General features: G+C 35.0%; 1 protein-coding gene across 28 annotated transcripts in view; it reads right to left on the bottom strand.

Annotated features, from left to right (window-relative positions):
- The window catches only part of mical3a (microtubule associated monooxygenase, calponin and LIM domain containing 3a), a 121,853-nt gene that overhangs the window by 84,565 nt on the left and 14,276 nt on the right, over positions 1-23,012 (bottom strand). For 22 of the 28 annotated variants that reach the window (XM_051135464.1, XM_051135458.1, XM_051135447.1 and 19 more), the window contains exon 1: positions 6,932-7,272. The exons of 1 other annotated variant lie outside the window; for it this stretch is intronic. The gene's annotated coding sequence lies outside the window, so the exon portion shown is untranslated. 5 more of the 28 variants (XM_051135465.1, XM_051135463.1, XM_051135438.1 and 2 more) reach the window with 4 other exon arrangements.

The raw sequence follows: 23,012 nt of genomic DNA, 5'->3' as shown, positions 1-23,012 counted from the left end.
ACAAATTCAGTTCGAAAATTCAATCTGGACCTGTAGGCTATTACAACAGCATCAGTCGTTATTCTGAAAAATAACAATATGGAAACATAACTGTATGAGCAACATAAAAATGAACTTATGAGAAATTTTCTTTTTGGCCAAACTTCTGCAGTCTTAAACCTTTCCTGCTTCGACATGCACGTAACTCCAACATCTGTGATCTCTCGCCACCTTTAACTACGCCAAGGGGCCGAGGATAGATTTCTCCTGAAGTACCGGTTGAGGACCGACCTCCATGGTTCAAATCCTAACCTCAAACATTGTAAGGAGGAAAAAAATTCAAAACTGGCCTGAAGTCAGGAGCTTGCGCCAACCAAGCAGAGGAAAAGGGTGGACTCCAAGTGTGAATGGAATACAAAATGATCTTCAATAGGTCTGTAACCCAAAACTCTCAGACAGATGCTAAGCACTTCAATGGACTTTCATTAAAAGGAAAATAGACACATACTGAATTACATTACAATCCAACAGCAATTTCGCAAACTACAGGTGACGGGTGAAATAAAAGCTGCTTTTGTGGAGTCAACTAGAGGACAACTGCAAAAATAAAGGAAACTGATCTTAAAAAGGAAGACTGGCTCACTACTACTATCCCAAAAGCACTCACGAAAATAAAACAAAATAACACATGTGATGCCAAAGCAGGAACAATTCCCATCATCCAAAGGATGACTGTTCAGTCCAAGATAAGATACTTCTGAGCTTCATATTAAATGATACTCCTTAAGATTGCTCTAACGCCAAAAGTAAGTCTTAAAAGAACATTTTACATGTCTGAAATCATATTAAAATAAAATTATAGGTGCTTAAAAAGGTCATATTGTCAAACAGCTTGATGCTATGAAAACATACAGTAATTTAGAGAACTAAAACCTTAGTCCAAAAAGACCATTTACTAAAATTAAGCCACAAATAGGGCTTGCTCTGAACTTCCACAACTTTCTAATGTCAGGTGAATTCAGCGCATCACAGTTCCAGTTAAAACATATTCATTATCAATATTAAGTACTGTATTGGACACAAAAACAACAAAAGTATGAGACACTATTCCATTTAAGCTGACTCATCAAATCCAGCAAATCACTCCACCAAGCAAGAGTTCCACGGCAGAAGTGGTGGCAAAGAAAGCAAAGCCTCTAGCCAAAACCAACAGAACGACGTCTGCATCATTGGGTCCTTCAGGAAATCACCATTGTGTCTCTCTGGAGTCTTCCAAATAAACAGCATGTGTGGAGACGGTCGCTTAGGAGGTGTAGATGAGGAGGCGGCAGAGAGAGGAAGGAAGAATCCTTTGCCGGTTGCTTAGAAGTGAATGTGGGCAGAGTGTGGTGGCACCCTGGCACTGTAACGTCTTATCTGAGTGAGACACGCAAGCATTCTGGGGAATTGGCTGGCCGATCAGTCGTAACACTGTGAGGGAAAGTTTTTCCCACCTCTTCTGTTTTTAAGATAAGGACAAAACAGGGTCACTGGGAACTTTAAAAACAGTCAATTTACTGAAAAATGAAACGTGTGTCATTGTTTTTATACCTTAAACGTCTGCTAAATGACTAAATGTAAATGTAACACCCAAAAAAATGCCCTTGGTCATTTTTTGCAGTATAGAAAAGTATTGTGCCTGCCACAGGATTACAAAAAAACTTTTTTTTTGTCAACTGCAAGTTTATATTTCACAATTCTGTTTTTTTTTTCTCTCAAAATTGCAAGTTTGTATTATCCAATTGCAAGTTAGAAACCCATACTGGTGAATTTACATCTCAAGATGTTGACTTTTTTCCTCGCAATTCATTTTTGTTTCCACCATTTGCTAAAAATAAAAAAAGGTCATTCTGATTCCTGATTATAATTTTTCCCCCCACAATGGCTAGTTTATGTTCCACATTTCTAATTTTTTGTCAGAATTGCAAGGGGAAAAAAAGTCACCTTCATTTTTTATTCCATGAGTACCATGAAAGTAAATGTATTATGGTTTTGAGTGACATGAGCGTAAGTAAAATTTAAAATTTAAGGGTGAACTATGCCTTTAAAGGGAACCCTGTGTATTAAGACTTATATGGCTTAATATAACATAAGTGATGTCTCTTACTGAAATATGTAATAGAAAACCAATGACAGTCTTATGTTATTTAAAAAAAATACACATTTTATTCATATTTTGGACTATGGGAGGCAAGAGAAGCGATGTAAGCCTTCACTGGTTTTCCCGTCAATAAGAGGATAAAAGATTGGGAAGATGCCTGTGGACGAATAAAACTTTCTAAAGACCTGCGTCTTTGTTCTCTTCACTTTAGCCCTGATGCCTCTGGGCTAAATAATAGACCACAGCTACTAAAAGAGCTTACAAATGACAGAGACAAGAAACGCTAGATGCCATCCTGGCAGGATGTAAACATACAACACTTGTCATGGAGCCATAGCCACTGAAGGAGTTTCTCAATGTGGATTTCACTCAATATCCAGGGTCATTTAGACTCCTTGTGAGGAAAATCAATGGTACGGCATTTGGTTTAAGCCTACGCTGATATGTATCAGCACCTGTACGCTTTTTCAGTAGCTGTGGTCATCGTATCAGTATTTAGATTTTCCGAGTTGTGTTGTGGTAAAAATAGAAACAGATACTGCCAGAAACTCACAGATCATGCAACCATTTCACGTCATAATTGTTCAAAGTATGTATAAAACGATGTGGATGTTTTAAATAAGGTAAATCTTTCATGGGTTTCCTACTACATATTTCAATAAGAGACATTATTTGTGTTACATTGAGCTATGTCTTAATACCCAGGGCTCCCTTTAAAGACAAACAGCAAGCTAGTAAAGTGAAATTGTTGGCTGAGGTGGTAAACAAGCAAATTTAACCTAATGTTATTATTTGAGAACCACCTGAGGCCTAATGCAGTGTATAGGCAATAAACAGCAAGAAGAGCTAATGTCCTGTCTGGAATATGCTGTGTGTGCATGCATCCATTACATCATCTTGCTTAAACGTATGCCAACAGCATCAAGTGTCCAATCTAGCCTTAAACCCCTCATCTCGTTGGGTTTTACACAGGTCAGAGAGTTCTGCAGATTCAGGAAGAGTGTTTATGCAAAAGCTTTTAGGGAGTAATCACATGCTATTTGCCAGTATCAGCTGACACACTTTACCTGACCTTAATGAAGTACAGCATAGCAGGATGATGTCATCGAAGACACGCTAGCACAGATAAAGAGTGAAGGTTAAAGTGGCACTGTATAAATTTCGTTTCTTTCCAAACAAGTTTGCCATTGATTGGAAAGACAGAGCTTAGGCCAAACTCAGGCCACTGATTGAGAATAACTGCTGTGCAAAGCTAGTCTGGATTTTAACATTTAAAAAGTTAAAGAAAAATGACAGGTTCCTTAAAAGCAAAAAAGACTAGGTGACACTGATTGATTACAATCAGTTCAAAGGTCTTTTGAAAAACACAACCACATTCCTCAATCCTGAACAAACATCCTTTTCACATAAATCTGACATTTCAGTAGGAACTACATTACTTTATCATCTAGTTCTCAAAGGTTATTGCTCATAACACAAGCGTTAGGTCATAAAGCAAAAAGCTGCCATGTTTCCAACGATTCCAACAGTACACAGGCAACATTTTCAAACAGTCACAGGAAAACACGCCGGGCTAACGTCTCTGGCATCTAACGTGACTCATTAGATTCCACCGATGTTCAAAAGTCAACAGACGCAGGGGCAGTTGAGCAGTGAGCTTGAGGAAGTGCTTACACGGTCTTCCTAATTTAAAACAAGTTTAATTAAATAATCTACTGCAGAGCAGCTACAAAGGCTGTTCTTACCATTAGAGCTCCAAGAGTCCCCTGCCAATCAGAAGACAACAACTTACATCTTCCCTATACACCCACAGGCATATAAAATTTATAACAATACAGACCATGTGCTGTGTGATCCGGTTTTACATGATGGTGAGTTTATAAAAAAGCATGAGCACATTGTTTGCATCCATAAAAAGCAATAAGAGCTGCACCAAGCTAGATAGCAGCTCTTATCTTTGATGTCCATATAGATCAAATGACATTAACAAGGAAGAAACTGATGAATAGATGCCTGATCTGTGTAGCCATTATTCTACTTTGCATACTCTATAACCATGCCAAATTCACAACTTCACAAATAGGAATCTTTAAGAAGAAAATAATAAAATAAACAGTTTTTTTTTTTTTTACTTTTTAAATTAATGATCATTCAAATGAATAGAAAACATTCAAACAGAAGACATGAACAGACATGAACAGAACTTACTCCGTCCCTACATTCACAAGTAAACCAATCCTTTTAATTCCACTTCCGTGACATTTCCGTTACAACCCCTGGCGAAGCCTGTGCACAATTTGAAAATCAAAAATGTTGGCAATCAATCCCTGCAGTGCCTCTGCCTAAACAATATAGCCAAAAGTAGCAGACATCTCCTTTTAAGGCCAGCACAGTGCCCACAGCATGATCTTTCTCTATCTGCCAGCCCGCAAAGGAGAGCTCTGTTATAAATAAATCACACTGGACATCCAAAAAGGCAAACTACTCGGTCTTCTTACTAGTAAACTTTCATTTAACCAGTCACAGCTGAGTAGATCTACCCCACAGTCTTTTCATGTCTGGTTCCCAGGTCAAAAAAACAAACATACAGCTTTCTCTCATACTGATGGCTGCTGTTAGAAAGTCAAACATCTAATCTAATCTAAGCCTGGTGTACATGCCAAAATAATCAGCTGGGTTTGAGCTGAGTCAGCTAAAGGGTCTACCTCACTCTAGTTTTTCACTGACCTGACTGTGAACAAAGACGCAAGGATGGTTTATTGTATAAAAAGGATCCATCAGGATAATATATGCTACTTAATGATCATGTCAATAACATTAAGACATTATAACATTACTAATGCAAACTAATTGCATGTAAAACAGCATGCTTGTAAAGGCAGATGTCAAATTATACAGTCTCAGTCAAAGTCAAATTTTACATTATCTTATGTTTGGTCACGGGCAAACATCACAGCATGATGACACTATTAGGCGATGATGCAATAGCCACCCCACTAACGGGTTAGTTCAGTTAGGACATAACACATATTTCTCCCTAAAGGTCGAGAGGAATCCTGCATGGAATGCAGCAGTCTAAACAAACACATGCATAATTCACTAATATCATATTTCACATTTTGTAGACAAAGAGTAAACCATCATTTGTTGTTTGTGTATAACTCTCTGGAAAAGTGAAATATGTGCTATGTCCAACTTACACAAGCAGTAAACAAACTTTTGTTGTTCTGCATTTCTGGTAACACTAATAAACATTATACATATGAGTTGATGGGCTTTCAAATAGCAGACAAACAGCTGACTTAGTACTTAATCAAAAAATAGCTCACAGAAAAATGAAAATCCCTATTTACTCACTGGCAAGCTTTACACTCTTGTTTTAAACACAAACTATGTCATGCCAGACTCAAGACACCGTTCATTTTCACTGTATGGAAAATATGAATGTGAATGGTGACTGTGGTTGTCATGCAGTGTACTTTTTTGTATTCCACATCAGAAATAAAGCAATAAAGGTTTGCAACAACATGAGGGCGAGCATTTTTATTTATAGGTGACCTACTTCTTCAATATGAATGTTATTACAACATGTAAACAAACCGGCGTCTAGATTCGCGGGAATTTTTAACGTTAAGCGAGTTATTTCAAATTTCGTTATGAAACGAAACTCTTATGAAGCGTTAAAACTTAACGTTAAATAATAAATCAAAACCTTTTCATCTTATTCTAATGTTAGTCAGTGTGTTAACAGATTTAACTATTTATCTAAGCAAGCTAGTTTGATAGAGCACACGTATCATATACAATGTTAGCCAAATGTATGTTCTTATGGGTCGAATCTTATGAATCTGCAGAACCGAACGATTCGTTCACGAATCGGACTGAAATGTTTTGGATCCAGAACACCTAAGAGATGATGCCAACCCCTCAGAGCACCTCAGATGATGCCAACCCTGAAACAACATACAAAACTACCGAAATTTGCTATTATGTTGATTGCAACATATACATGATTACTGTTAATAGTGTTCATTTTCTGTTTGATTGTCATTAACTGATGTTTACCATTCATCTCTGCCATATGTATGTCAACTTGACATAGTCACCACTAAATATATTGTGGAAACTTTAATTTTCTGTAGAGCTGCTTTGCAACGATTTGTATCGTGAAAAGCGTTATACAAATAAACTTAACATGAATTGAGTCGAACCGAGCTGTCCAGTCAACAACTCACTGATTCAATGACCCGAGAAGAGTTCATTTCATCAAACACGTCCGATATGTAATGAACCGACAACTGATGACCGATCTGATACTATGAGCATGTGGGTGAACCGAGGATTTGACAGATGGGATGAAATTACTTCAGCAGCTGAATCGCAGAAACGTTAATAAAACGTTCTGGGAACAATTTTAAGAAGCGGTTTCATCCACATATATAAGAAACAGTTACATCTAATAAAAAAAAAGTTAATCAAAACATTTCTTTGACCAGAAATGAATATGAGCTTAGTATCATGCAAGTAAAAAGATGTTTAGGTTCTAAATAACTTTTGTTTTTATGAGCTGAATCATGGCTGAGCTGGGATACGAGATTACACTAAACACACTTATTAACAAAACTTAATCAAAAACAACTCATTAAACACCAATATATGACATGCTCAAAGAATACTGAGGTAAAAACTAATGAATCTCTTTTTGACCCGGTTCTTAAAAACGAACCGTTCAAAAGAACCGGTTCGCTCAAATGAGTCGGACTTCAGCAAAGTACTCGTTTCTGAACAACAATCACCGCAGTCGGTGCTTACCTTTATTTCACGGATCCTATAATAAACAAGGACACGCTTTTGCCTGTGCACTTCCCCAGAGTGAATTTCAGAGCAATGACATTATTTACTATTCCACGTGTCCGTCTTGAAGTCGTTCCCAAAATCCCAAACCAGCGCAAAACATTTTAACCGAAATACGCGTGTACTAAATCAGCCCGCCTGTGTGTCCGTTCATACTGCAGCAACAGAAAGGCGCTAATGCAAGAGAGACGGAGGATCCCACACTATGGAGCAGCACAGGGGGGGACACAAAAATCCAACGTTAGTATTTCTCGTACGCGTGTCACGTATCAAATAATAATAGTCCACAAGGTAATAAAGTATACCTTTCAGTCCATGTTGAATTTATTCCTCTTCAGTTCACTGTAAGAGCACGGCGGTTAAGAAAGAATACTTCTTGGATTCACTCCCCCTACTTCTGGCAGCAATGGGCGGAACATTGCCACAGTTTAATCTGATTGGCTTTCTCATAATGACGTCACTGGGCAAGGTCGTTTACAGGTTTAAAAATGACTTGGGACTCCTCACTTTGTAAACTGTTAAGTGTTTCGAGACTAAATCTGTTTTTTCTTCTTTATTTCTGTTTTGAGGTCAATGACAAATAAAAGAAATAAAAAAGTGGCTTATTGGAAAACCACAGGTGAATAATATCATCATACTCCTCTAGGTGATTAATTCACTGTACATTAAGACAATTGTTTTGTATTGCAAAAGACATGTTTAAATGTGCATTAAATGTGAATTAAATGTGAACCACTTTGCTTGCATTTCCAGAACAGAAACCTGACCAATGGATAGAGACAAGTTCAAAATATTTTTCATATTTTGCTGATTAATGCTGCTGCTGCTGCTGCAAATGGTCAATTATTCTCATGTTTTGGGCTGTACTAATCGGTCGGACCAGGAAAAACATTTGGAGTACTATAGACTGCCAAAAGTTATAACAAATCAAGGAGAAGAGTGCAAAAAAAAACTGTCCGAGGAACAAAAGGCGTTTGTGATTGGCCAAACTGAACCAGGATTTCCAGAGCAAAAATCTTGACAACATTCAGAATCAGAGAATCAGAATCAGAACAGCTTTATTGCCAAGTATGCTTACGCATACACGGAATTTGTTTTGCTGTCACAGGCTTCCAGTGCACAGAGACAACAACAATAACACAGAGAAAATAATATAAGTTGAGAATAAAAAAATACACATATGTAAAATATAAATAGACAAAAATTGCAATGTAAGATTTAAGAAAATAAATAAAGTGTATATACAGTTGTGCTACAGATGATAGAAAAAGAACAGAATAGAATAGATCAGAATAGAATAGAACAGAGTAGAATAGAATAGAATGAGATGGGAGAATGAGATGCACAGTGGGGGGGGTCTGGAACATTTAATTGTTCATAATCAGAAAACTTTTTATATACAGTAATATGCCTCGTACTGATATGAATGGTGTATGCTCTTGAATATGACTCAAAGGACAAATACAAAGATAGCATTATAAAAATAGAATAGATCAGTGTGCCTTTTTTGCAATGGAGTCAATGTGAGTGTCCCACTTCAGGTCCCGGGAGATGATGGACCCTAGGAACTTCATGTTTGTTTTTATCATTTCCGGTCAGGTAGGTGAAACATTAGGCTAATATCTTAATGAATACTGCTTGTACGTATCTTTACCACCTATTAACTTTAGTTTGTCAAAATATTGCACCTATTCCTGCTTACTAAGTTCTATATGATTTAGGTGCTTCCACACGTTTTTCTGTGTTTTAGACAGTATAAATTAGCAGAACAACCTATTCAGTAGTACAATAACCGTACAATCCATGCTGTTGTTTACATCCAAGAATACTGCCAATATGGCCACGCATCCAGTTAACTGACCAAATCACGACGTAAGTGCAAACCCTCTATTCTTGTTTTATTATGCTAACATTGAAGGTTTTACAAAGAGCATTTTGGATATAGATGCCCTACAGCAACAGTACAGTACATCATGTGTTATTCAGCAAAGCATGCTCTGTCTGGACAGGGAAGAGCCAGTGTCGTCTGTGGCAGTTTAAACAGCAGTGGTTAGGGTACACCGAACCGCTATGACCTCTGTGATTTTGTCTTATGGAGTTATAAATGCCAGCCGGTTTGAGAGAATTCAGTGTCCCTTCATCCAACCAGTCTGGGAAAATGAAAAAGTCTTAGTTCCTTGATCATTCTCTATGGTTTTCTAAACCAAATACAGGCCCAGAAAAGGCGAGGACATCTTATAAAAGCTGTATTTATTTTTCTGACAGACTTAAAGCCAGTTAAATTCATTGTGTTGACAGACTTTAAGCAAATATCTGAAACTCCCAAAAAAAATAAACATACTGCATTAGGACTTGTTTTTCTTTCACAGAATCAAAAAATGTCAGATGATTGTGGAAAAGACAGAGAAAGACTGTTGGGAAGTCATCGCTCACAGGAAGCAGCTGAAGCAAACAAATGTTATGAACTTCAAAAATATTATGCTCTGAAAGAAGCTTTCTAAATCAGAAAACTTTTTATATACAGTAATATGCCTCCTAATGATATGCATGGTGTATGCTCTTGAATATGACTCAAAGGACAAATACAAAGATAGCATTATAAAAATATCCACTTATCTGTTGATGTATAACTGTTTGAGCTGTTTGTGAGTGCATGCTTGTATACCTTTAAATGGAAAACACTGTTCCTCTCTTTGAGTGTTGCGTTCTTATAATACTATCAGCTCCACACCAACACTCTCTGAACACCCACTTAAAAAAAAGTACACTGGCGAGTGATTGCAGAGCTAGGGAAAGGGTGTAACTTTTTTTTATATAAAGTCTATTTTAAATTACACCTTCAATCTGCTGCTATGCCTTAAAAAAGTATATAGGATTCAGATTACTATGCAATGAAAATCAGTAACATACTGATCTGTAACAAAGCATGTATATATGTAAGCCAAAACTACTCCCCAAGGGTATGCACCATATTGTGATCTTCTTTCTTCTTTTAAGTGCATAGATTTTAGTGCAGATGGTTTTAGTTTATCTCTCTATGTTGAGCAAGAACATCAACTGCAGCTTTAGGCTGCCTCTGTTATGCCACACTAAATCTGCCGTCCATCAACACAAGCTGTTCTGGGAAACTTTCTTCACTCCATAAGTGAAGATGATAACTTTTAAAGAATGAAAAATGCACTAAAACAAGTAAAACGGCTCTAGGAAGTCTATATAAAAATTGACCTTCATTCAATCATTTATATACACATGGGGTCAGTAAAGACATTAATACTTAAAATAAACATCAATATACGTGACCCTGGACCACAAAACCAGTCTTACGTCGCTGAGGTATATTTGTAGCAATAGCCAAAAATACATTGTATGGGTCAAAATTATTGATTTTTCTTTTATGCCATAAGGATATTAAGTAAAGATCATGTTCCATGAAGATATTTTGTAAAATTCCTACTGTAAATATATCAAAACCTAATTTTTGATTAGTAATATGCATTGCTAAGAACTTCATTTGGACAATTTTAAAAGTGATTTTCTCAATATTTTGATTTTTTTGCACCAGATCAGATTTCAGATTTATAAATAGTTGTATCTCGGCCAAATATTGTCCTATCATAGCAAACCATACGTCAATGGAAAGCTTATTTATTCAGCTTTCAGATGACACGTATGACTGATTTTGTGGTCCAGGGCACACCAAATCAGCATATTAGAATGATTTCTGAAGGGCCATGTGACACTGAAGACTGATGCTGAAAATTCAGGAATAAATTACATTTTAGCATATATATTTAAATAGACTGGAATTGAAAAAAAACTGAATATTAATGTTTTATACTATACTTTTGATCAAATAAATGCAGCCTTGGTGAGCATAAAAACATCTTTAAAAAAAATCTTAACAACCACAATTTTTTTTTCCATAATCTAGTAGACCTGTTCACAAATCTGAAACCTCACACCTTCAAATTCGACTGCCTATTAACATTTTCTGTCTCCACAGTAATAGATTTACACTCCAAGTCAAAAGTTTTTGAACAGTAAGATTTTTAATGTTTTTAAGAAGTCTCTTCTGCTCACCAAGCCTGTATTTATTTAATCTGAAGTACAGCAAAACAGTAAAATTTTGAAATATTTTTACTATTTGAAATAACTGTTTTCTATTTGAATATATTTAAAAATGTAATTTATTCCTGTGCTTCAAAGCTGAATTTTAGTATCATTACTTCCGTCACATGATCCTTTAGAAATCATTCTAATGATTTATATGATGAAGCAGATTTGCTGCTCAAAAACATTTATTATTATTAGTGTTATGTTGAAAACAGCTGAGCAGTATTTTTTAGGTTTATTTGCTGAATAGAAATTTCAGAAGAACTGCGTTTATCTGAAATAGAAATCTTTTATAACATTATAAATGTCTTTATCATCACTTTTGTTCAATTTAAAGCATTATTGCTAAATAAATTATGCTGACTCCAAGCTTTTGAATGGTATTGGGTATAATGTTACAAAAGCTTTTTATTCCAGATAAATGCTGATCCGATGGCTTAACTGTTTATATATTGATAATAATGATAAAATATTTCTTGAATTGCAAATTAGCATATTAGAATGATTTCTGAAGGATCATGTGACACTGAAGACTGAAGTAATGATGCTGAAAATTTAGCTTTGATCACAGGAATAAATTTCATGTTACAATATATTCAAATAGAAAGTGGTTATTTTAAAGATTACAAATATTTCACAATATTACTGCTTTTGCAGTAATAAAAATGCAGACTTGGTGAGCAGAAGAGAATTCTTAAAAAAAAAAAACTTTACAAATCTTACTGTTCAGAAACTTTTGACTGGTAGTGTACAATCACACTTAAATTGTCCCAACTAAATTTAAGCATTTCTGCTTTCTAGGCTGATTTAAAGAGTGCTCCACATCTTGTGGAGATAGCACATTTCACAGCTTAACTAATGTGAAAAGAACATTCTTTGGTAGTGAAGTCATTTGGAAAGATAGCAGCATATTCCTAGAATCCGTTGCACACATTCCTGTGGTTCTTATCTAAAATGCATCACACTAGAAAGTCAGATATAAAAAGATTTTATTTAGATCTAAATCTTTATCATCCAGAATGATGCTAGCCTGTACAAAAACACACTGATAGGATGTTGTGTTTTCAAGGGTGTTCTGGAGGGCTGCTTGCTTACTGACCTAAGTCAAACAAATATCGATCTCTGATCTCTCCTTCAGTGTAAGTCTATTAGATTTTACAAGTTTTCATCTAGAAATTCATATCTACAGCGCAAACAAAAATGTAACATCTACAGGACATTCCAAAATGTAATAAATGAGGTTAATTGTCTCAAATCCCAAACCCTAAGGATGAGTACTAGTAATAGTGATACTTTCGTCAGCACTAATTAGGTCATTATTGCTCATAGAGGGATAATATGAGGGCTTTTAACCTAAAATCTAAATTAAGTATGAGCAAGAAAGGCTAGACTTTTCAGACTAGACACATAATTCATCTGATTACTCAGTGACGGCCTGCATCTGTTCGGTGTTACTGCACAAAGAAAATCATTTACGCAAGAGAATCTAAACACAGCATTTCACAAAGAAATCTACAGTTTATAGTAAAAAGAAATGCCTGTGTTCCTGTAAAACAAAGAAGCCCAACAAAACCCAAAAACAAAGGCTCAGTCTTTAAAGATGAAAAGATGGACCAACAGCTGTTACAAGATTTACAGATGCAACAGATATAAAGCTGTAGTGTTTTATGTGATTTACTGAGGAGTACAAAACAAAACACTTGTAATGAAAACTCAATAGAATAGTACAACAAATATTATGGTTACTGTTATCAATCATGGCCTATTACATTAATGATAAAATAGCATTTTAAATCATTTAGATCTACATTAAGCAGTATCAAGTCACAGCTTGACATCTGATACTATCTTAAGAGACAACAATAACTCCTTTCGGTGTTGTGGAAGGTGAAATATTAAAATATGACAAACTGTAGGTGAAATGATTTGATGTGTTCATGCTTTGGCCTTGTGTTTGGATCTTTCATATATAGGTGAATCTCACAAAACCTGTCAAAAACATGCCCAGGTCACAGCAAAAGCAACAGCAAAAAATAATAATAGTAATAATAATACCTCTTTTGAAAAGATTGTTTGCCAATATTGTATGCAAAAAAAAAAAAAAAAAAAAAAAAAACTGCATTATTTAACAATATAACAAAAAATCAATTATATTATACTATTAGAATATTATACTATTCACTTTCATAAATGTATTATTATTATTATTATATACAAGTATTTAAAAATACATTAAAATATTTTTTATAATATTTAAATTATTTTTAATACTTTGTTGTTGTAAAAGTCATTGTATCAGTAAATACATAAAAATTATTAAAATGATATAAATGAATCAACATTGAATTGAATTTATTGAATTTAAGAATTAATTGTGATGCTTTGACCTTGTTTTTGGATCTTTTTGGATCACAAAACCTGTCAAGGTCACAGCAAAAGCAAAAAAAAAAAAAAAAAAAAATCCTCCATACTTTTTTAACCAATACCATGGTTTGCCAATATTTAATGCAAAAACATCTGCATTATTTAATAATTAGACAAAAATATTATAATGTTAATATATATTATTATTATATATTGCATTTACGTATTTAAAAATGCATTTAAAATGTTTAAAAAATTATATTTTAATTATTTACAATAGTTTGTTGTTGTAAAAGACATTGAATCAGTTAATAAATATAAATTATTAAAATAATACAAATGAATCAACATAAATTTAATAGCAAAACCACAAACTATTTACATTTTTATTTTCGGCATTTAAAAAGTAATTGTCATGCTTTGACCTTAAAGTTTTTTCTTCATATTTTTTGCCAATATTTAATGCAAAAATTATATGTATTTCAAATTAAATGTAAAATATGTAAATTAATAATAAATGTAAAAAGAATATTTAAAGTATTTCCATTAGTTGTAAATGTCATTGTATATCAATTATTACAATAATATAAATGAATCAACATAAATTTTAAAGCAGAACCACAAACTATTTACTTTTTAATTAATAATTTAAAATGTAATTTTCATGCTTTGACCTTGTGTATCCAAAGAAGTTATTTTCAGCTCTAGAAAGTTATTAGAAATTATTCCATAAAAAAACTATTCTCAGTATATCACTGCTACTTTTTGTAAAATGACATCAAACGCAAATGATTTACAATGATTTGCAAAATGTATTGAATTATATGTTGATCACATATACCTCATGTTTATATTAGATTATGTATCTACACTGTATCCTGCGCATCTAAATGCAATAATATCTTATGTTTCATTCTTTACATCTTATGTTTTATTCATCAAATAATCAGATTCTCCTCAGATACGGTCTGCTGATACTTCATGCATCAAACGATGACTACATTCAGCTCTCTCTGCAATATAACAACACTGTATCCTCTTCCAGCACCACAAGGACGTTCCACATATGGATGCTCTACAGCAGAACAGGGTGACCCAGAATTATGCCTGTATTTGGCACAGTAGGTTTGCTAATTAAACAGAGCAGGCCCAGTCCCTCTATCACAACCCGAAGAAAGCCGTGCTGCCATAGAGGCGTTATAAAAAGCTAATGGGAAGCACGCATCCCACTGAGACTTCATCCCAGGTTATGACAACGCAGTCGCAGGGATCCACCCATAATATTCCAGCTAATCGTCTATATTTGCAACCATGTTTCACTAGCACTTGCAGCATTTTATATTTGAGTTCATATGTAATGATGTCATCCACCATAACAAAGCAGCCAGTAAGGATGCTTCTGATTTATTCTACAGCATGCACACTAAACAGTACGCAGTCAAAGCAAAGAAGCCAAGTGAACAACACTTACTGCGATCTCTGACAGCTGCTGGGAAGAGTGTGTTTATTTTGGGCTTTCTCTCCTCTCTTTTTCTTTCTCTTTTCCTCCCCTTCTCATAACAGCAAGATACAGGCTGGACCAGTGCTGGTTGCCTTGGTTACTGGAAGGGGAATGTGTCACGTGACCAGGAGGGGAAGCAAAAGCAGGCGGTGGCCCCTCCTCCCTTCAATGTCACTGGTTTACAAAGACACAAGACACAATGGGTGTCTTGAGGAGGTGGGTGTGGTGATCTGAGGAAAGGCAGGGGTTAAGCTTTGACTGACTCTGCTGCGTGCACGCGCCTTACGTGTACGAAATGTACCGGCAGCAGGCTGCCAGGATACAGAAATAACACACAACAAGACGGCCAGGCATTCCTGCACCCTCCCAAGAGCAGCAGCTTGACCCGTTGGCCGTGATCAGGCACTCCTGCCGAGAGAGGTTATTTAAATCACTACAGACGTCGGACAGATGCAGCGACGTTATTCACCTGGCTAGTGGCCGAATGTGAGATCTGTGAGATATTTTATGACGCATACAAATGTAGGCAACGCAGATATGAAAAGCAACACACTGTAACCTGCATACGCTGCATAGCTTTGTGTAATATGTGGTGTTTGAAGATCTGAGTTATATATGGGAGAATCTCACAGAACCTGTCAAGAACATGGTCATATTTCATCTTAAAAATGTCAGAAATAATACTAGAAAAAAGTTTATTAAGTTTAAAGTCTATTTTAGGGCCAGTATGAAAATAAGATTAAAACACTTCACCCAAAATTCTCATACAAAACTCTAAACCACAAAAGATCGTTAATAACAAAAACAAAAATATATTACATATTAACCTTAATATATTAATACATTAATATTATTATATATGATATATTATTAATATTATTTATATTATGATATGTTGTTGTAGAGCTTGTCATTGTGTTAGTTTATTTAAATAACTTATAAAAAATCTAAATATTAAATCAATTTAATAAAAACATGATCTGAATGAATTAAAATGAAAATGAAGCAGAACAACAAACTAATTAAAATAAATTAAATAGTCATTTAAATACTGTAATAATGCAGTGATGAATAATTAAATGTTGAGGAAAAAATAAATCATCTCTAAGAATAATAAATTATAATAGTAAAAAGTATACAAATATAAAAAGATTAAGAAAAAAATTTGATATGTATGAAAACTATAAATAAAGAATAAAAAAAATAAAATTATATATATATATATATATATACACACACACACACACACACACACACACACACTTTAATTTTATTTTATATATAATTGTGTTTTTTATTGTTTATTTATAGTTTTTATTATTTAATTTTAGGACTATTAAGATTACATTACATTACTGTATATCATTTTATTTGTTATATATATATAAATATATATAGAGATAGATAGATAGATAGATAGATGGATATGTATATGTATATATATATATATATATATATTTTGTTATTTATTTTATTATTTACTATTTATTCAGATAAAAATTAATAATCTCTGAGAATAATGACTTATAACAGTAAAAAGTATAGAAATGTAAATACATTACAGTAATGAAAATGAATGTCCTTGATTGCCATGAATGCAAAATTAAGAAAAAATTTAACCTGGACAAGATTAACCCTTTCAGTATCTCCTGTATAGTCAAGATGGACTGACTAGTTTGGGGAATGAAACCCACATACTCAAAATAGACTGAGGTACAGAGCCTCATGTCTGGTTTAGTCTCCAAAGTCTGGTCGTTGTTTGTATAGTCTGTAAGCAGCATGAGAACTGAAAGAATAACAATTACGAGGCCAATGACGTGAGTAACTTGTGAAACTTCTTGTTTAGCAGTTTGTGACTGATGATCTGTTCCTGCGTGACCTGTAGCAAAACAAGCCCTGTACCAATAAATCAGTGATTATTCTTTTATCAGACGATGGTAAGTGGGAGTTGTACACAGAGCTACCTGTTAGTCCATCTGAATGAGCTCTTTAACACAGTCATGTTGCCTTTTTTAGCCTACGCCACTGTTTAAGTAAAGATAAGAAAAATTCTACACGGGACAACATGGCAAAACAGGCACGCAAATGAAGTTAAAGTGCTGCAATTACATGATAAGAAACAGCCACAGATTTGTGGTACTTTTACAGGCTGGAAAACTGAACTGCGGTCAGAAAGCAGAGCTGTTAAAGTCATTTAAATGCCTCGCTGAAAACAGAAAAAAGACATTATACACTGTGGAACGGTTCGCTTCACACTTGGTTTGAAAAAGCTCGAGTCTGTTTGTAGGAAGTGGCTTTTTGACTTCACAAAGACATAAAAGATGTGGCTGCGGTGGTCATAGATTGTCGTGGGACAGTTGTGGGCTCTGATCGGCCTAGGGTTGTTAAACAGTAAGGAAATGAAGGATTGCTTTTGTTTTTCAAATACAGTGCAAGATCCAGATTACCCTGTCAGGATTTATTATTGATTTATATGACCTATTTCCTGACTACCTTACCAAATAAATACATAAAAGGACACAAAGTATGATTTATTTGAGTTTAAATTATTTATAATGTTGGAAAAAAAATGTTAGAAGAGACCACAGAGAGATACTAGAGACAGAACGTACACAGTTACAGTAGTTGCTGGTCAGTTTTGTGATCGTTATACAAAAACATCTGCCAAAACTGGCCAATCAGAATCAGAAGTATTCTGAGGAGCCATAATAAATGATAGATAAAGCTGTGCAAGTCAACATAAGTTTGTGTTTGCATGTTAAACTTAATTAAATGGTGTTTGGTATGCAGGTACATGGAACCATTTGCTCTTAAATTTGATTTAATGGAAGTAAATGAGGCTATTAACTTATCGCTCCACCTAAGTGTGCGTGGTTAAGATAATTATCATTCCAGCATACCTGTACATCTCACTCTTCATAAAACACAGTGGACTTTTTGCCTCTAACCCATTTGCACCACCCAAACCAGAGATTAACAACAGTCTACAGCTGTAACCAGTCAAGAAAGGACAAGGCTAGCTTTTCCAATAAAGACTGTATGACTAGTTAAAATAAAATGTTAAGAAGTTTTTCACCAGTGTGACATCCCTAACCATCACAGAAAATTCTAATGGTTTCCACTACAAATACCATTACAAACATTACAAACCATCAACTTTTAGCCATTAAAAATGGTTTTCTGTAGTGCGTTTTAGGACATATTCCATTAGGATATATTGGTTTTAACAAGCCACCAACAAAAGGTGACCAATTACCAGTAGAGACCAACAGGGTCCATTACAGCTTCCATTATAACCAAAATTTGTAATGGTGTCTATTGTTTTTTTCAGCAGGGATGCTACACTACTTCATCAAAAAAACTATTATGACTAGCATTATACTCATTAGATATACATTTATGCAGTAAGATATCATATTAGTTACATGAAATACATAATAGTCTGTGTAACTATTTAAGTAAACCACAAAAGATAATGAGGTAAAATGTGATTCAGTATGGTGAAAAACAATGTAATCCAGTCAAATCCACCTAAAATATGGAGTGTTTTCATGATGCATCATCAATCGGCCATATACTGGCGGCACTGAACATAAACAATGCCATTGAACCAAACGAAACCTGCATATTTTGCTGATTATTGCTGCCGAAAATGTTCAATTATTGTCATGTTTTGGGCTGTACTAATTGGTCAGGCTGGGAAAAACATTTGGAGTACTACAGACTACCGAAAGTTATAACAAATCAAGGAGAAGAGTGCAAAAAACTGAGAAACAAAATGCGTTTGTGGTTGGTCAAACTGAACTTTTCAGGGCAAGATTCTTGACAACATTCATCTTTGTTTTTAAGGTAGGTGAAATATTAGGCTAATATCTTAATTGATACTGCTTGTATGTATCTTTACCACCTATTAACAAGCAGAACAACCTATTCAGTAGTACATTTACCGTGCAAACCATGCTGTTGTTTACATCAGAGTATCGCCAGTATGGCCGCGCATCCAGGTACATAAGTGCAAAACCTTCTGTTGTCATTGATGTCCTGTCTTTCTGTTCCCACTGAACTTCTGTCCAAAGGACTCAGACAGGATGTCCAAACCAGTGTCTCCTGTTGCATGCATTATGTATTGACTTCTGTCCCACCACTCTAAAGCCATTGGCCAGGTTTGCCTCAGCCATGAATAAAAAATACAGAACCTGTCAACACAATCAGGCTTCAGTTTCTCCCTGACTGATAGCAATGGGCACAAGGTTAAGAAAATAATGCATTCATATATTAATATTACTCCCTGCAGATTGTTGTTTGTAATCTGTGATTAGCAAAAGATGCAGAAAAGAAACTGATAACCTTGTAATTGATATAGGAAAAACATTTAGTATGTCTATCTGTGTATTACAGTGTTATGAATCCAGATAGAATTCCACAAAAAACATTTCCACATAAAAATATTAAGAAGCACAAATGTTTTTAACATTGATAATGTAAGTCACTTTTAAACAAAATCAGTAAATTAAAAACAGACCCATGAAACAGAACATTAATATTTTGTGAAGTGTCATCCGTACACTCTAAAAATGCTGGGTTAAAAACAACTCAACTTTGGTTATTTGGCAACCCAGCGCTGGGTAAATATTGGACAGAACACATGCTGGGTTATTTTGACCCAGCTGGTTGGGTTAAATGTTTTTACCAAACATGCTGGGTTATTTTATTTAAGTCAACTATTGTTTAAAAAATATTATATTGCTGGTTTAAAATGGACTGGAATTTATAAAAACACAGAATTACTAGAGGCAACAGCAATAATCAAAAGATGAACATTTATTATTAAGCATGAACACAATGCTTATTCTCATGCCGGTATGTAACCGAAATCTGACCGCAGCCTCACGTTTCACTCGTAACTGAAAGATACCATGACTGACTCCAAAAACTGCCCATAAACAAACAGTACTGACATTAGCGAATAAAATCTTTTTTATGCAAGGCAAAAGGCGTTTCCATCACGCAAAACAACTGCTGCTGACGCAGCTGACATCTCATCCTTTTGTTTCATTGTGTAAAATATTACAATTTACAGCACAGTAAAGACTTTATATATTAAATAAAATGTATAAAAGCCTTTATTTTGCTGAAGAACTCCAAATAGGTGGCACTGAGAACCGCTCTCTCCTGTAGAGGACTCAAAAATCCAGCGCTCTGACTGACTATAATTCAGCAACTGGGTTGTTTCGTCAGAGACAGGCTTAACCCAGCGGTTGGGTAGAAAAAAAATAACCCAGTGTTAAAAATGACCCAGCACTTCAGTTACAGAAACACTACTCAGCACCTGGGTAAAAAATATTAAAAACAACCCCCAAAAAATGACTCAACAAGTTGAACCCAGCATTTGGGTTAAAAAAATTAACCCAGCATTTTTTAGAGTGTACAAAGCAACTTCCACACATTAAACACATATTTGTTTTCTTCCTCGAAGAATGAGCAATAGTATCAGTGACCACAAGAAAACCTCTGACGCAGAGTAAGCACAATAGGTTGCAATGAACCCGCTTGTTCTCTTTGTTCTCTCTCTGTCCTCCACACCATGCATCACTCCTTATTAGACTAAATCTGCTGCATTTAAAGGTCACAGTTGAGATGACCTTGCATTTGCCCCGATTTAGAGCATACTCAGATGGCAATGCACTCTTTTTGTCCTCTTCTGAGTAAGCAGTGCATCAGTGTGTGTGTGTGTGCATGTGTGTGCCTAAGTGCCTTCTTCTCATTTTGTCACACTCAAGGCTCTCTGCATTAAGCTTAACAGTCCGTGACTCATGATGGTGCATGTTAAAGTCACCACGCTCATCATCACGGCTCCCATTTACGAGACTGTTTATTGAGCTGTGGGTGGGGCTGGATACATATATCAAACTAACAGAGCACGGCACTGGACTTGTCAAGCCTCAGATCAGTGCCCTTCAGAGAGACAATGAGACCTACAATATTACTATCTACCAACATTATACAGTATATAAAATGTATTTGAACACTTAATGCATTATCGTTACAGAACGCCAGCTCCTGCGTCAGAACGCCTTGAACGTGTCTTTGCATTCCTGTCCATGCAGGGTCAGAAATCTCTCGGATTTCATCAAAAATATCTTAATTTGTGTTCTGAAGATGAACAAAGGTCTTACAGGTTTGGAACGACATGAGGGTGAGTAGGCCTAATTAATGACTGAATTTTCATTTTTGGGTGAACTATGCCTTTAATACCAGTCAAAAGGTCCAAAGGGTCTGTTATAAGCAGCACAAATCTGAGTGAACCTACAAGATGAAAATTTAATTTCCTCTGATGAAATCCACCAAAGAACCTGCACGAAGATCTCCTAATCAGGTTCAGAACAGAGCGCTCATCTCCGCTCATCTCCTGCCCTGTTTGTGGCCTGAGAGAGATCGTCATTACAGGATGTGGATTACTGCATACAGGATAAAATATCTGTCCTCCTAAACACTGCCAGAGTTCCTTGAAACTAAACATGCATCATTTCAAATATGTTTGGGCCAGCCAAAGAAATGTAATGCTCTCTCTTCTCAGACACATTATAATGCCCTCAAGCTGATCATTCATTTAACCACATTTTTCTAGGACAGAGCAGTTGCTAAAGTATTCTAGAGGAGATTTCAAAGTTCCCAGGGGCTGTGCAAGGGTCAACTGTCATTATTTATAAGTGACTGCCCTACATCAAAATCAAAGTCTGAGAGTATAAATAGTAACACTGAAAGCGAAAACGTCTGAGTTTTTCTGTTATGTTTATTGTAACAACAAATGAGCTGTTTCATTTGGACCACATGCTGGCAACCTGTTCTGTAAGACATAAGGGACTGGTTAGTATTGATCAGGGTGAGTCAGGCTATAAGACTGTGAGGACAAGAATTGATTTAAAGACACCTGGATCAAGACTGCAGATCAATGTCAGATTGGCAGAACCGTCCTGCTAAAATCTGGGCTCACAAGGACTTACAGTCAATCAAGACATCAATCTGCAGCTCAGTTTCCAAACAGAGACAGAGGTTTCTACCAACCAGCTAAAAGCTAATATTTACAAGTAGTCACAGGATTTTATAAGGAATTAACAGATTAGGGTTTTGAGTAGGGCTGGGTTTTGACACAAATTTTATGGTTCACTTTGATTCTGATTCACCAGCCTGCAATCTGATTAAATTTCTGAATCAATAATTATTATTTTGTACATTTATCAGGTACAGTACAAGGCAAATTTTCTCCAGAAAAAAATGAAAATCTCTCAACTAATGCTGTAAAACATACATGAGAGTCAGTTGGTACTACATTACTATAATATTGATGGTCAAAATAGACTGATTTGTATACTAATGCTTAAATTACACTCAATTAAGTTTTTATAATAATAAAGTTACAATTACATAATTATATTTAAACTCTAATTCACTTTTTTGCAATATTACCATTCAAAAGGGGACTTTCATAAAAACTTGACGGATTTATTTAAATTAAACACTGAAGAACAGTAAAAATCATAATGAATTAGCAAAATTCTTCTCTCTAGAGGTAACATTTCAGGCTGACTAAGGAGTTTATAGTCAGCGAATATGTTTTTTTCTGAGGTAAATGTAACATTGTTTACAAGCTGTTATACTGACGTCTTTCCACAGTTGAAACACTGATTGAGTGATTACATGAGTTCATTCATATTTATTTTGTGCTGTAACTTGTATTAAAGCGGAGGAGATGATCAGTTCACGTGCACTTCGCGCTTCAACTTCTCTTGAATAAAGGCACTACAGCGCCAAAACAGCGTTTACTGTATGAATACTGTAATAAAACAGAAAGAATTTGAAATCTATGAATTTGTTTTATGTAAAAACTAAAAAAGCACAATGCTTATTACGATTTATTGCATGTGAGGCGTGCTACAATGTTCAGTTCATTAACTGAAAACAGGCTATACTAATTGATTATTGGGATTTAAGAATCTATTCATAAAAATGATAACTGATTTAAATCCAGATTTGTTTTTTTTTTTTTACCCAGCCCTAGTT

Source organism: Labeo rohita, chromosome 18 (genome assembly GCF_022985175.1).
Source record: "Labeo rohita strain BAU-BD-2019 chromosome 18, IGBB_LRoh.1.0, whole genome shotgun sequence".
Classification (NCBI taxonomy): Eukaryota; Metazoa; Chordata; class Actinopteri; order Cypriniformes; family Cyprinidae; genus Labeo; species Labeo rohita.
Note: the sequence above shows the minus strand (reverse complement) of the source record. Positions and strands in the feature narration are given on the sequence as shown.